Here is a 13,260-nt window from a genome sequence, read left to right as displayed (position 1 = left end):
TGAGGAATATCGCTGTATTTAGCCCAACTGATGTTGAAGATACTGCTGGTGATATACTGTCACTTTACTTAAGGATAAATTCTGGCTGTCTTGGATGTCAGAAAAAAAGTTATTATTTCCAGATGAAATTTGGCTTCCTTTTATCAGACATGAGAACTAGACACGTGAATTTTAGAACTGACTTGCACAAATCTATGAGCTTAAGTTTGTGCTTAATTGCTATAACGAATTTGTTTTGAATACCTAGTACTTTGCCTTTTCTTATCGACTGATTGTGTTTTTTAATTTTAATATTTTAATGGTAACTCTTTTTATATTATAATTATCTCAACCGTTGCTTTAGAAGCATGTGAACAATAAAATTAAGAGACCTGACAGGCAGTGCATCTTAGCAATAAACTTTACGGGCTCTGGAAACACAGTCTCTGGTTTGTACTTCTGTCTGCCACCTACCAGCCATGGTATCTCTGGCTGGTTATATACAATCTTTCATATCTGGAAAAATGGGAATAAAAATCATACTGATTTTGGTTTTGTTGTAAGGATGAACTGAAACAGTACGTATAAATTGCTTTGCAGAGTACCCAATACATAATAAGCACTAAGTAAAACTGGCTATAACTTTATTTCCTACCTCTTTTGGCTAGAAGGAAATACTTGCGTTCTTTCAACCTCCTAAGGAGGCTGTTAAATGAGCTATAGATAGCTAAAAGACAAGTGTGGGAAAGGCTAGATTATTTCATACACATGTAATGGTATAGGGTATTTGTGAGAGTGGATTATATATCTATGGTTGTAATTATAAGGAGATGCACAAAACCACGTGAGAATTATCTATTGAACATTCTCATTTCATTAATAAAAAACAGACGCACATTTTCTTTCTTTGCTTTAATCCTAAATCACAGCGTATTACACATACTATGGTTTTTGGCAGATATTTAGCCTGATTATAGGTATCTGAAGGGGAGGGTAAAGATGTAAAATGTGGGTATGATGCAATTCACAGTCTTCAAATAGTCATCCTTTGGGAAACATTTGAAATATACTCTATTATCTTTGTTCTCCTTTATAAGGTTTAAAAACCATAAAAATTGGAGAGAGGGGTCTAACTCGCCCTTCCTATTATTTGTATTTATTGTATCTCTCAACCTAAACCCTGACTTCTCAATTCTGAAAGTTGGTGGTAGGTAATAATTATCTTTTTTCCCTTGGCTTTTCATATTTTCCCCAGCCCTTTCCTCTCCACACTTAAGCCTGCAGTATTCACAGATTTCTGTTTCCCCTCTCCCTTATCTTCTACATTGTGTTCTGCTTTGGGGATGTAACGGTGGAATCGAGCCAACAGCTTGGAAAGTCCCTATAAACAGGGTGCCAAAACTGATTGGCAATGACATGATTGCGTGATAAGGAGACCTTTATGGGATTATTAAATCATCATTTTAAAGTTGACTGGACTTTTAAAATTTCTCACTTCAATTGGTAGTTTGTTTCCAACAATGTTAAAGAAACAGGCTAATTTATTTAATAATATCAGTTACTACGACACAGGAGTTAATGTTGTGCTGACCTTGTTTGTTCCCAAGTTTTTCTTTTTTTTAATCAATAGGTAGTTTTAGTTAATTTGTTATTGCTGTAGTCACAGAATATTTAGTTTTTTCCTGAAAACTTCCACATATAGTATTGAGAAGTTAACCTACCTTCCTTCCGTTTTGTTTTTTTTATTTTTCGGGGTAGAAGGATTCCCTTCTTTTTGCGTAGTTTGAGACTCTTTGATGTAAATGACTCAGATTGTATTAGTTAATTGCTTGACCACTAGGAGCTGTGTTATACTCCAATGAAGGGTAACAAACATTGTCATATAGAGAGATTTAGTAACAATTCACATCTGTAAATAATAAACTACACAGCTATGGTAATGTGCGATGTTATTAAACAGTTAACTGCTGCGTGGATGTACGAGAATCCTAAAGCAGTGCCCCCTCCATCTTTCCTAACAGTCCGTGATAGCCTAGCTTATTATGACTCATATGAGTTTTAAGACTTCTAGGATTTTATAATCCTATAAAAAAAAATCTACTGGAGAGGAACATAGTGTCTGCAATAGTAGATGGCACATGGTATTCTCTAGGTAAATATTTGATTGTTAAATGAGTAAATAAGTGAAATAGTGTTTTCTAGCTGGTTGTACATCTTTCCAGCAGTATGATTGGACAAGTAATTGGATTTCTCTGAGTTTCAAATTTTTTTGTTATAAAATGGGAATGATGGCATTTATATCCTAGCTTTTTCATGTTGGTTGAATGAGATAATATAGGTAAAAGTGCATAATAATTTTTAAAAACATAAAATCTCGAGGGTACCTCTTTAATATTTTTCTCAGTTGTAATATTGGTCCACTACTTATGATTTGCAATGATGTTCATAGTACCTCATTACCCTTAGCCTAGTGGCAATTGGAAATCAAGTGTGATCCAAAGAGAGCGGTTTACTGATCTTAATTTAATGCATTTGAGAACATAGGTTTCTGTCAGAGAAGCACAGGTTTGAAACCTAGCTTTGTCGGTTACTGGCTGTGTAAGTCTGAACCTCTCTTGAGCCTCACTCTCTCATTGGACGAATGTGAATAATGCCTGTACTATAGAATTGTTGAGATAACTAAATAAGAATGTATGCGAAAGCCTTTGGTAATAAACAAATGTTAGTGACTGTTGCCTTTACTTCTTCATAAGTTAAAACTTCTTTTAAATCTAGTTCTAGGAATTATTTGGTTAATAAGAATGTTTTGTGGTTTGCTCATTTTTTATGCAAAGGAAGTTTTTTGTTTTTACTTTTCTGGATTTTAAGAATATAAGTACCTTGGTGAACACAATGCAGTCTATGTATAAACTGAAATATATGTACACCTGAAATTTACACAATGTTATAAGCCAATGTGACCTCAATAAAATAATTTTTAAAAGTCCTGTTTTTATTATGGGCTTGCAATAGGTTAGGCACTGTGCCAGCCATAGGTCTTATATTTAAAAAAATTTTTTTTAAATAAAAAATTCTTAGTGGACTGGGTTCTTATTTTAAAAATCAAAAGTAATTGCTGCAAGAATGTCAAGATTCAGAAGTAAGACTTGAAAAATGCAGTGGATTCTTCCTAATTAAAAAGAGGTTGAAAGTGAAGGACTGGATATTAAGGGCTACAAATAGATCTTCCCATGAGCACTGTACTCCTACTTGTTTGTTCTGTCTTACTGGTTTCTCTTTGTATTTTTCTTGAAGTTTTGAGGTATAATTGACATATAACATGTTATAAGTTATAGGTGTACAACATAATGATTTATGTATATATTGCAAAATGATCACCACAATAAGTCACGTGGTTACACTTTTTTTTTTTCTTGTGATGAGAACTTTTAAGATCTACTCTCCACAACTTTCAGTTATACGGTATTGTTAACTATAGTCACCATGCTGTATGTTACATTCCCAGAACTTAATTTACAACTAGAAGTTTGTACCTTTTGACCACCTTCACCTGTGTCCCCCACCCTGTGTTTATTATTCTTGACTTTTTTCTTTTTCAGATCTCTGAACTTTTTTCTCTGAAATACCTTAGAAATCATGTCCATGCTCACTCCTTACAACTCTTTTTCTAATGATTTCTAATGATTACGTTACTCATGTAATCCCTATTTCTTGTCTTTTTTTTTTTGTGAGATCAGTCCTGTGCTAACATCTGCCAATCCTCTTTTTTTTTTTTTTTTTGCTGAGGAAGACTGGCCCTGGGCTAACATCCATGCCCATCTTCCTCCACTTTATATGGGACGCTGCCACAGCATGGCTTGCCAAGCAGTGCGTTGGTACGTGCCCGGGATCCGAACCGGCAAACCCCGGGCCGCCGCCATGGAGCGCGTGCACTTAACTGCTTGTGCCACCAGGCTCACCCTCTTGTCTTTTTTATTTTTATTTTATTTTATTTATTTATTTATTTTTTGCTGAGGAAAATGAACCCTGAGCTAACATCTGTGCCAGTCTTCCTCTACTTTAGTTGCTGCTACAGCATAGATGACGAGAGGTGTAGGTTCGTGCCCGGGATCTGAACCTGTGAACCTGGGCCGCTGAAGTGGAATGTGCTGAACATAACTACTATGCTACCAGGCTGGCCCTTTGTCCTAACTTTTAAAAGAGTCCCAAAGTGCTTCCAGGAGTAACCGAAGATTTATCACCATGCATTTGATGCATTAGTTGTAAAAATATTTACATTTGAAGCATGTAAGGGAATAGAATATTGCCCTGTCCCTCAAAAAGTTCTCAATCTGGAAAGATGGGTTTGCAAACAACAATAATGCCACGTATAAACACGATACTAGTGGTTTAAACTACACATATGTGCACGTGGAGGAGCAACATTAGTCAGGAATGCTAGTGACACTGGTGCCGGGCATTGAAGGATGTGTATGAGTTCCCCAAGTAGAAAAAGGAGACAAGGACATTACTGGTAAAGACAAGATCATGAACAAAGGTTTTGAAGTGAGAAAATGTATACCTTATTTAATTTGTGGAACAACATTGTATTAGCTTCCTGTTGCTGCTATAACAAATTACTGCCTACTGAGTGAGTTAAAACAACATAACTTTATTATCTGACTGTTGGAGGTCAGCAGTCTCAACTCAATTTTCCTGGGCTAAAATCAAGGTCCTTCTTGATGCTCTAGGAGAGTCCTTGCCTTGTCTGGCTTCTACACACTACCTTCATTTCTTGGTTTGTGGCCTCTTCCTCCATCTTCAAACCCACAGCCTTGCATCTTCAAGTCTCTCTGACTACAATGCTGCCTCCATGCTCATAGTCCTAACTCGGACTCTCCTGCCACCTCCTTATAAGGACCCATGTGATTAGATTGAACTCAGATGATCAAGGCTAATTCCCCATCTCAAAATCCCTAATTTAATCAGACCTGCAAAATCCCTTTTGCCATGGAAGGTAGCATATTCACCAACTCTGAGGACTAGGATGTGGGCATTTTGGGGAGCCGTTATCCAGTCTCCCATGACCAAGAAGGCTAGAATTTAAGTTATATAATGGAGATAAGGCTAGTATGAAATTTGATTTTGAAAAACCTCGAAAGCCATGCTGAGGAGTTTGGAATTTAGTCTACTGTATAGGCCAGCAGTTTTTATTTTTAAAAAAGGTTAAAAATATTAAGATAGAGGCTCACTCTACCCTACACTCAAAATTCAAATACAAGTACATAGATGATCACAGATCCCTTGAAGCCCATCTGTGGAGCCTTAGACTTAAAGAGAATAAGCAAGAAAGTAACAATCAATCTGTTTCAGAAATATAATGGTGTAGTTGTACCAAAGCAATGCTGATGAGGTACAGCATTGTAAAATTCTTAAACTTTAAAAAAAAAATGGCTGTAGGAACAGAGAGGAAATTGATTTGAAAAACTTTTTAGAGGTAGAATAAATAGGCTGTGGTGATTAAAGAAGCCAGAGGAGGCTGCAGCAACCTTTGAAATGTTTATGAAAATGATCCTAATGTACACTCCCTTCTGAAGTTTTCTCCCACTGTGTGACTGATTTCTAGTCTGCCTAAATCAAGTGCGACTTTCTGTTCAAACATGTTCTATTTCCCAACTAAACAATTTCCTCTGTTAGTGGAGTAACCATACAGTACGTAGTCCAAATTGGGACAATGATTTTTATAACCATTTTTAAACTATTTAAATCAAACTTACTTATAAAACACTAACCTAAAAATTCTGTTTCTGTAAAGCTTCCTTTATAGGATGTGGTGGTCCAGGGTATCTCCTGGGGCAGTGTTTTGGGATGGTCACATGTGCCTTCTCAGGTCCTGGTCTCGTGAACTGGCTCACAGGACCTTGCGTGGAAGTTGGAGGTGGAGGGGTGAAGCCTTGTTGCCAAGATGCAAATGCATGTGGAGGGGAGAGAAAATATCTTTTCCATAAAAATAGACTTTTTGGTGAAGGACCATATCCGAATACTGTCTGCTGGATGGTCTCTTTGGAGGAGTCCATGGTAGGATATCGTGGACTTTGATTTATGTTCTAGTGGCTTTAGCCTTCTTATAAAGTTAGAGATCACTTCATCTAGGTCTGAATATTTAAACTTTTATTCTTTTAAAGTATATTTCACCCTCAAGTTCAGAGTTGGACCTATTTAGCTTTTCACCATTTGTCTCCCTTCTTGCTGTGCTTGAGGTGTCTCTTAAGGATCGTTTTAGGTCATCCTACTTTTAAGATGGCTAAACTTTAAGAATTTTACATTTCAAATAGTAAGTTGTACACTGAGGTGTTTCTTCCTTCTCTATAGGGTTGATATTAATGAATAAAAATTTCTGCCCCAAATGAGAGAACAATAAAAAATCCAAGGATCACTGACCATGCCCTCATCTCCCAAGGAACTTAGAAGTGATGAGGACTGGAGTCAAGTTTTCAGCTCCCATAATCTTGTATAGCTTTTTCAAGAGACGCTGAAGCTGACGATGAGGCTGCCCACAGTCCCTTCGTGGCGCAAAGTCAGCCGCTGAGCTGTTTCTGGTTGCCGGTATCCCACAGAACCGCAGCAACCACACAGACCACCACAGCTTCCGCTCGGAATCAGACCTGCCGCCTCCTTGACCATTTCTGGCATTTCTTATTTCTTTGAGTAGATCCCATTTTTCCGTCTGGTATCTCTTCCCTTCGCCCAGAGAACTCCTTTTAGCATTTCTTACAGTGTGATATTCACTCATCTTTCATTTATCTGAAATTGTTTTTATTTCACCTTCATTTTTTGAAGAATATTTTCCTTGGATATATAATTCTATGTAAGGGTTTCTCTGCCTCCTCCCACTCCGCAGAAGCGCTTGAGCTATATCAATCCTTTGCTTTCTGGTCTCCTTTATTTCTTAGGATAAGTAAGTTATTATTTTTGTTCCGCTAAATGTCTCTTTCTCTGGTTTACTTTTAAGATTTTTTCTTTAACTTTCACTTTTAGCAGTTTGAAAATATGTGTGTTTTCTTTATCTTGCTAGGGGTTTGTAGGGCTGAGGTTAATGTTTGTTATCAATTTTAAAACATTTCAGCTCTTATTTTCAAAATTCTTTTCCAGTCCAATTCTTACTCTGATGTCCTTGTCAGACTCTAATTAGATGACTTGATATTATCCTCCAGATTACTCGCATTCTTTTTTTTTTTCCCCCCCAGATTCCACATATACAGATGGAAGTCTTGATCTCTCCCTTCTTAGGATCCTGGTAGAAGGGGGTTTCTTCTCTTACACTGGCAACAGCTTTTCTGTCACCTCCCTTAGCCTCAGCTTTCCCAGAACACTTTTAAGAGCGAAAGGGGACGCTATTAATAGACACTGAGTCAACAAGCATAAATTGGAACTTTCCCAGGCAGACTGGAGTTTAAGGTACCCTAGTTATTGGGCACTATTCCAGCGTGCTGGGAAACAAACTTGAGAATCATCCTGCATGCTTCTCTTATCTCGACTAGCGTGGCACCTCTTTGCTTCTTATATAATGTCAGTTATCAGTCTTATGAGTTCTTTCTACAAAATTGGTGACTTATCCTTCTGTCTAAATTCAAGACATTGTCATCTCAGGTGGACTATTGTTAACAGGGTCCTTTTATCCGCAGTAAGTCTCCATCCCATTCTAGCACGTTTTAGTCAGACTTCCAGATTAATCTGGCACTACTTTTATTAAGCTATTCATTCTATTTAAGAACCTAACAGTGGTTCCTGGTTGTTTATGAGGTCCTGCCTAGGTTTCTTATTCTCTTGAAAGCTCCTGACTTTTCGTGCTGACGTCTGTGTCTGTGCTCGTCACACAGACCCGTTAGAATGCCCTCTCCCGTGCCGTCCTGCTCAGTGACTTCTGTGTGAGTCAGCTCCGCAACCTGCCTTCTTGCAGCCCTAGGTCCAGTCACCGCATGCAGCACGTTTTTCCTGTCGTCTAATTCTCAAGTTCTAACGGCACACATTTCAAATTTTTTTTTTTTTCCTTTTTTGGTGAGGAGGGTCAGCCCTGAGCTAACATCCATGCCAATCCTCCTCTTTTTGCTGAGGAAGACTGGCCCTGAGCTAATATCCGTGCCCACCTTCCTCCACTTTATATGGGATGCCGCCACAGCATGGCTGGACAAGGGATACGTCAGTGCGCACCCGGGATCCGAACGCGGGCCGCCAGCAGCGGAGCGTGCGCGCTTAACTGCTTCGCCATGGGGCCGGCCCCCACATTTCAAATTTGATTGTACAATTTAGTGTATTGTATTTGCTAATTGAAGAATTAAGACTCAGGTGCCTTCAGGGGCCATGAGGTAATCATAAACTGGGAAGCTGGTGGAGTGAAGAACAATCGGTGTTCAAGTGTGTGTTGATTGCAGGCAATGGTAATTCCCACCTGGGTCCATGGGCTTTCAGGTCACCATGCAGGTGAGGCAGAACGGCCAAACAGAATACGTGCACATGATTTGCAAATTGTGTTCTAGTTTTCTTTAACATATACTTCATAGCTCAAGTAACACACCATTCCCTGTACCTCCCCTTAGCCATAATTCCTAGACTAGTAATAGGTACACATTGTGCATTGGATAAGTGCTTGTGAAATTAAAAAGTTCAAGTATGACTTTAGCAAACTTAGTGAGAAAATAAGTAAAATTGTCTTCAAAAGAAAAGGCAGCTGTTCTCTTGTTTCCCACGTCCGAGGTTTGGATGATCATCGCAGATATGGTGCCTCCTATTCCCAAATCAGCCCACTTCTTATGGGACTGGGTTCTGATGCCCTTCTCCTGTGGAGACTGGCATAGTAGATCTGCTTTGCTTCCAGGGGAGGAGAGAGAATGGTATCCAGCAGTCAAGCCTCAGCAAGGGGCATGCTGAGAGTTAAGATGGGGCCATAGATAGGGCTGGAAAAAGGGGCAGTGGGCAAGCTAGTGAGGAAATAATAGAAATGCAGGTCAAACAATGGGACTTAAATGACCCATGGAAGTGGGGTGTCTAAACTGTGGGTTGTGTAAAACAATGATGAGACCAATACTCAGTACCTAAAATAAAAAGACCAAGCTGAAGTTATTGACTGTTGTAGTAGGGGAAAGCCCTACTGGTCAGACATAGTTTTGCTGAGCAGAACAGACTGCTGATCTTATACTGGGTTTTGGGGGAGGTGGAATTAGGATTGATGGGTTTTCAGGAGGGTTGAAATCATTTGAAGGAGAATGGTTACTCAAATGAGATGGTTATTGATTGGTTGATACTCAAAGATGTTTATTGGAGTGAAGCCATTCTTTTTATTTTTTATTGAGGTAACATTGGTTTCTGACATGTAAATTTCAGTGGTATATCACTGTATTTCAATTTCTGTGTAGACTGCATCATGTTTACCACGCAAAGACTAATTACCATCCATCACTGTACACATGTGCCCTGTCACCCCTTTCGCCCTTCTCCCTCCCCGCTTCCCTTCTGGTAACCACCAGTCTAATCTGTATATGTGTGTTCGTTGGTTTTTAATTTTATCCTCTACTTATGAGTGAGATCATACGGTATTTGACTTTCTCTGATTTATTTCACTTAGCATAATACCCTCAAGGTCCATCCATGTTGTTGCAAATGGCAAGATTTTATCTTTTTTTATAGTTGTGTAGTATTCCATAGTGTATACATACCACATCTTCTTTGTCCGTTCATCCCTTGATGGGCACCTGGGTTGCTTCCAAGTCTTGGCTATTATGAATAATGCTGCAATGTACATAGGAGTGCATATATGTTTACACATTCGTGTTTTTGTGTTCTTTGGACAAATACCAGAAGTGGAATAGCTGGATCATATGGTAGTTCTAGTCTTAATTTTTTGAGAAATCTTCATACTGTTTTCCATAGTGGTGCATACCAGTGTATGCGAATTCCCTTTTCTTCCCATCCTCTCCAGCACTTGTTGCAGTTGTAAATGGGGTTGTATTCTTAATTTCTCTTTTTGCTACTTCGTTGTTAGTGTATAGAAATGCAACTGATTTTTGTATGTTGATTTTGTATCCTGCAACTTTACCGTATTCATTTATTACTTCTAAAAGTTTTTTGGATGATTCTTTAGGATTTTCTATATATAAAATCATGTCATCTGCAAATAGTGACAATTTCACTTCCTTTCCAATTTGGATCCATTTTATCTCTTTTTCTTGCCTCATTGCTCTGGCTAGGACTTCCAATACTATGTTAAATAGGAGTGGTGAGAGTGGGCATCCTTGTTTGGTTCCTGTTCTTAGAGGGATATCTTTCAGTTTTTCACCATTGAGGATGATATTAGCTGTGGGTTTGTCATATATGGCCTTTCTTATGTTGAGGTAGTTTCCTTCTATACCCATTTTATTCAGAGTTTTTATCGTAAATGGATGCTGTATCTTGTCAAATGCTTTCTCTGCATCTATTTAGATGATCATGTGACTTTTATTCATTTTGTTAATGTGGTGTATCACACTGATTTGCAGATGTTGAACCATCCCTGCATCCCTGGAAAAATTTCTCTTGATCATGATATGTGATCCTTTTAATATATTGTATTCGATTTGCTAGTGTTTTGTTGGGGATTTTTGCATCTATGTTCATCAGTGAATTGGCCTGTAACTTTCTTTTTTGTGTTATCCTTGTCTGGTTTTGCTATTAGGGTAATGTCAGCCTAGTCAAATGAGTTATGAAGCTTCCCCTCTTCTTTAATTTTCTGGAAGAGTTTGAGAAGGATAAGTATTAACTATTCTTTGAATATTTGGTAGAATTTACCAGGGTAGCCGTCTGGTCCTGGATTTTGGTTTTTTGGGAGATTTTTGATTACTGTTTCAGTCTCCCTGCTAGTGATTGGTGTATTCAAATTCTCTATTTCTTTTTGATACAGTTTTGGAAGACTGTATGATTCTAAGAATTGATCCATTTATTCTAGATTATCAAATTTGTTGGTGTATAGCTTTTCATAGTATTCTCTTATAATCCTTTGTATTTCTGAGGTGTCGTAATTTCTCCTCTTTCATTTCTGATTTTATTTATTTGAGCCTTTTCTCTTTTCTTGGTGAGTCAAGCTAAGGGTTTGTCAATTTTGTTTATCTTTTCAAATAACGACCTCTTAGTTTCTTTGACTCTTTTTTTCTATTTTTCTTTTAGTCTCTGTTTCATTTATTTCCACTCTGATTTTTATTTCCTTCCTTCTACTGATTTGGGGCTTTGTTCATTTTCTAGTTCCTTTAGGTGCACTGTTAGATTGTTTATTTGAGATTTTTCTTGTTTCTTGAGGTAGGCCTGTATTGCAAGAAACTTCCCTCTTAGTACCACTTTTGCTGTATCCCATAAATTTTGACATGTTATTTTCATTTGTATCCAGCTATTTTTTAATGTCTCTTTTGATTTCTTCATTGACCCAATAGTTGTTCAGTAGCATTGTGTTTAATCTCGACATATTTGTGGCTTTTCCAGTTTTATTCTTGTAGTTGATTTCTAGTTTCATACCATTGTGGTCAGAAAAGATGCTTGTTATTTCAATCTTCTTAAATTTATTGAGACTTGTTTTGTGGCCTAATATGTGATCTGTCCTGAAGAATGTTCCATGTACATTCGAAAAGAATGTATATCTTGTGGTTTTTGGATGGAATGTTCTGTATATATCTACTAAATCTATCTGGTCTAAAGTGTCATTAAGGCCAATGTTTCCTTATTGATCTTCTGTTTGGATGATCTGTCCATTGATTTAAGTGGGGTGTTAAAGTCCCCTACTATTATTTTGTTACTGTCTATTTCTCCCTTTATGTGTTAATTGCTTTATATATTTAGGTGCTTCTATGTTGGGTGCATAGATATTTACAAGTGTTATATCCTCTTGTTGGATTATTCCCTTTGTCATTGTGTAGTGCCCTTCTTTGTCTCTTGTTACAGTTTTTGTTTTAAAGTCTATTTTGTCTGATGTAAATATTGCTACCCCACCTTCTTTTCATTGCCATTTGCATGAAGTATCTTTTTCTATCCCTTCACTTTGTCTGTGAGTGTCTTTAGGTCTGAAGTGTGTCTCCTGTATGCAGCATATATATGAGTCTTGTTTTTTATCCATTCAGCCACCCTATGTCTTTCGACTGGAGCCTTTAGTCCACTGACATTTAAAGTAGCTATTGATAAGTATGTATTTATTGTCATTTTGTTCCTTTTTTTTGCGTGTTTTAGTAGTTCTCTGTTCCTTTTTTCTTCTTTTGCTCTCTTCCCTTGTGGTTTGATGGCTTTCTTGAGTGTTATGTTTGGGTTCCTTTCTCTTAGTTTTTTGTTTATTATAGGTTTCTGGCTTATGATTACCATGAGGTTCATATATAATATATGTAAATAGCAATGTGTATTAAGTTAATGGTCTCTTAAGTTTGACCTTGTACTAAAAGCCTTACTCTTTGCTCCCTTCTCCCCACGTTTTATGTTTTCGACATCATATTTAACCTCTTTTGTGTATATGTATATCCCTTACCTTCTTATCATGGAAATAGATAATTGTAGTACTTTTGTCTTTTGACCTTCATATTATCTTCATAGGTGGTTGATCTCCTACCTTTACTGTATATTTGCCTTTACCAGTGATTTTTTTTTTTCTTTGATAATTTTCTTATTCCTATTTGTGGTCTTTTCTTTTCCACTTAAATAAGTCCCTTTAACATTTCTTCTAAGGCTGGCTTTTTTGTGATAAACTCCTTTAGTTTTTGCTTGTCTGGAAAACTCTTTAGGAGTGAAGCCATTCTTGACTAGCCAGAAGTGATGGGATGTCACTGATGGATTGGCTTGCAAAACCCATTTGTTGACTGAGGCAAGTTGCTAATTGATTGAACAGGTTTAAAATTAGTTATGCTGGGTATTTGTTTCCATGGCTACAGAACAATTGATCTTTTCCTAGAAGTGTGATAATATTTCTTTTTCTGAAGTGAGATGAGAATGCATCTAGATTTCAGAACAGAAATGGGATCATCAGATTATGAAGTAGACCTCTTTCTGGAAAATCTTTCAGAAAATAATTAGGAAAAGGTAAGAATAGGCCCAACCCCAGGTAATGGGGCAGTTGTAATAAAGTAGATTAGCAAACCCAAGAAAGACCTATTTCCTGTTGTTTTCCAAGAAACCAAAGCACATAGATTAGTCTTTCTATGGATATGTGAGGACTCATGCCCAATCTTACTAAACAACCTAGAGCAAGGATCAGATGGTAAATATTTTAGGCTTTGAAGCCCATAGGTTTGGTCTCTGCAG

Source organism: Diceros bicornis, chromosome 8 (genome assembly GCF_020826845.1).
Source record: "Diceros bicornis minor isolate mBicDic1 chromosome 8, mDicBic1.mat.cur, whole genome shotgun sequence".
Classification (NCBI taxonomy): domain Eukaryota; kingdom Metazoa; phylum Chordata; class Mammalia; order Perissodactyla; family Rhinocerotidae; genus Diceros; species Diceros bicornis.
The sequence above is the reverse complement of the archived record's forward strand: the minus strand, read 5'-3'. Positions refer to the sequence as shown.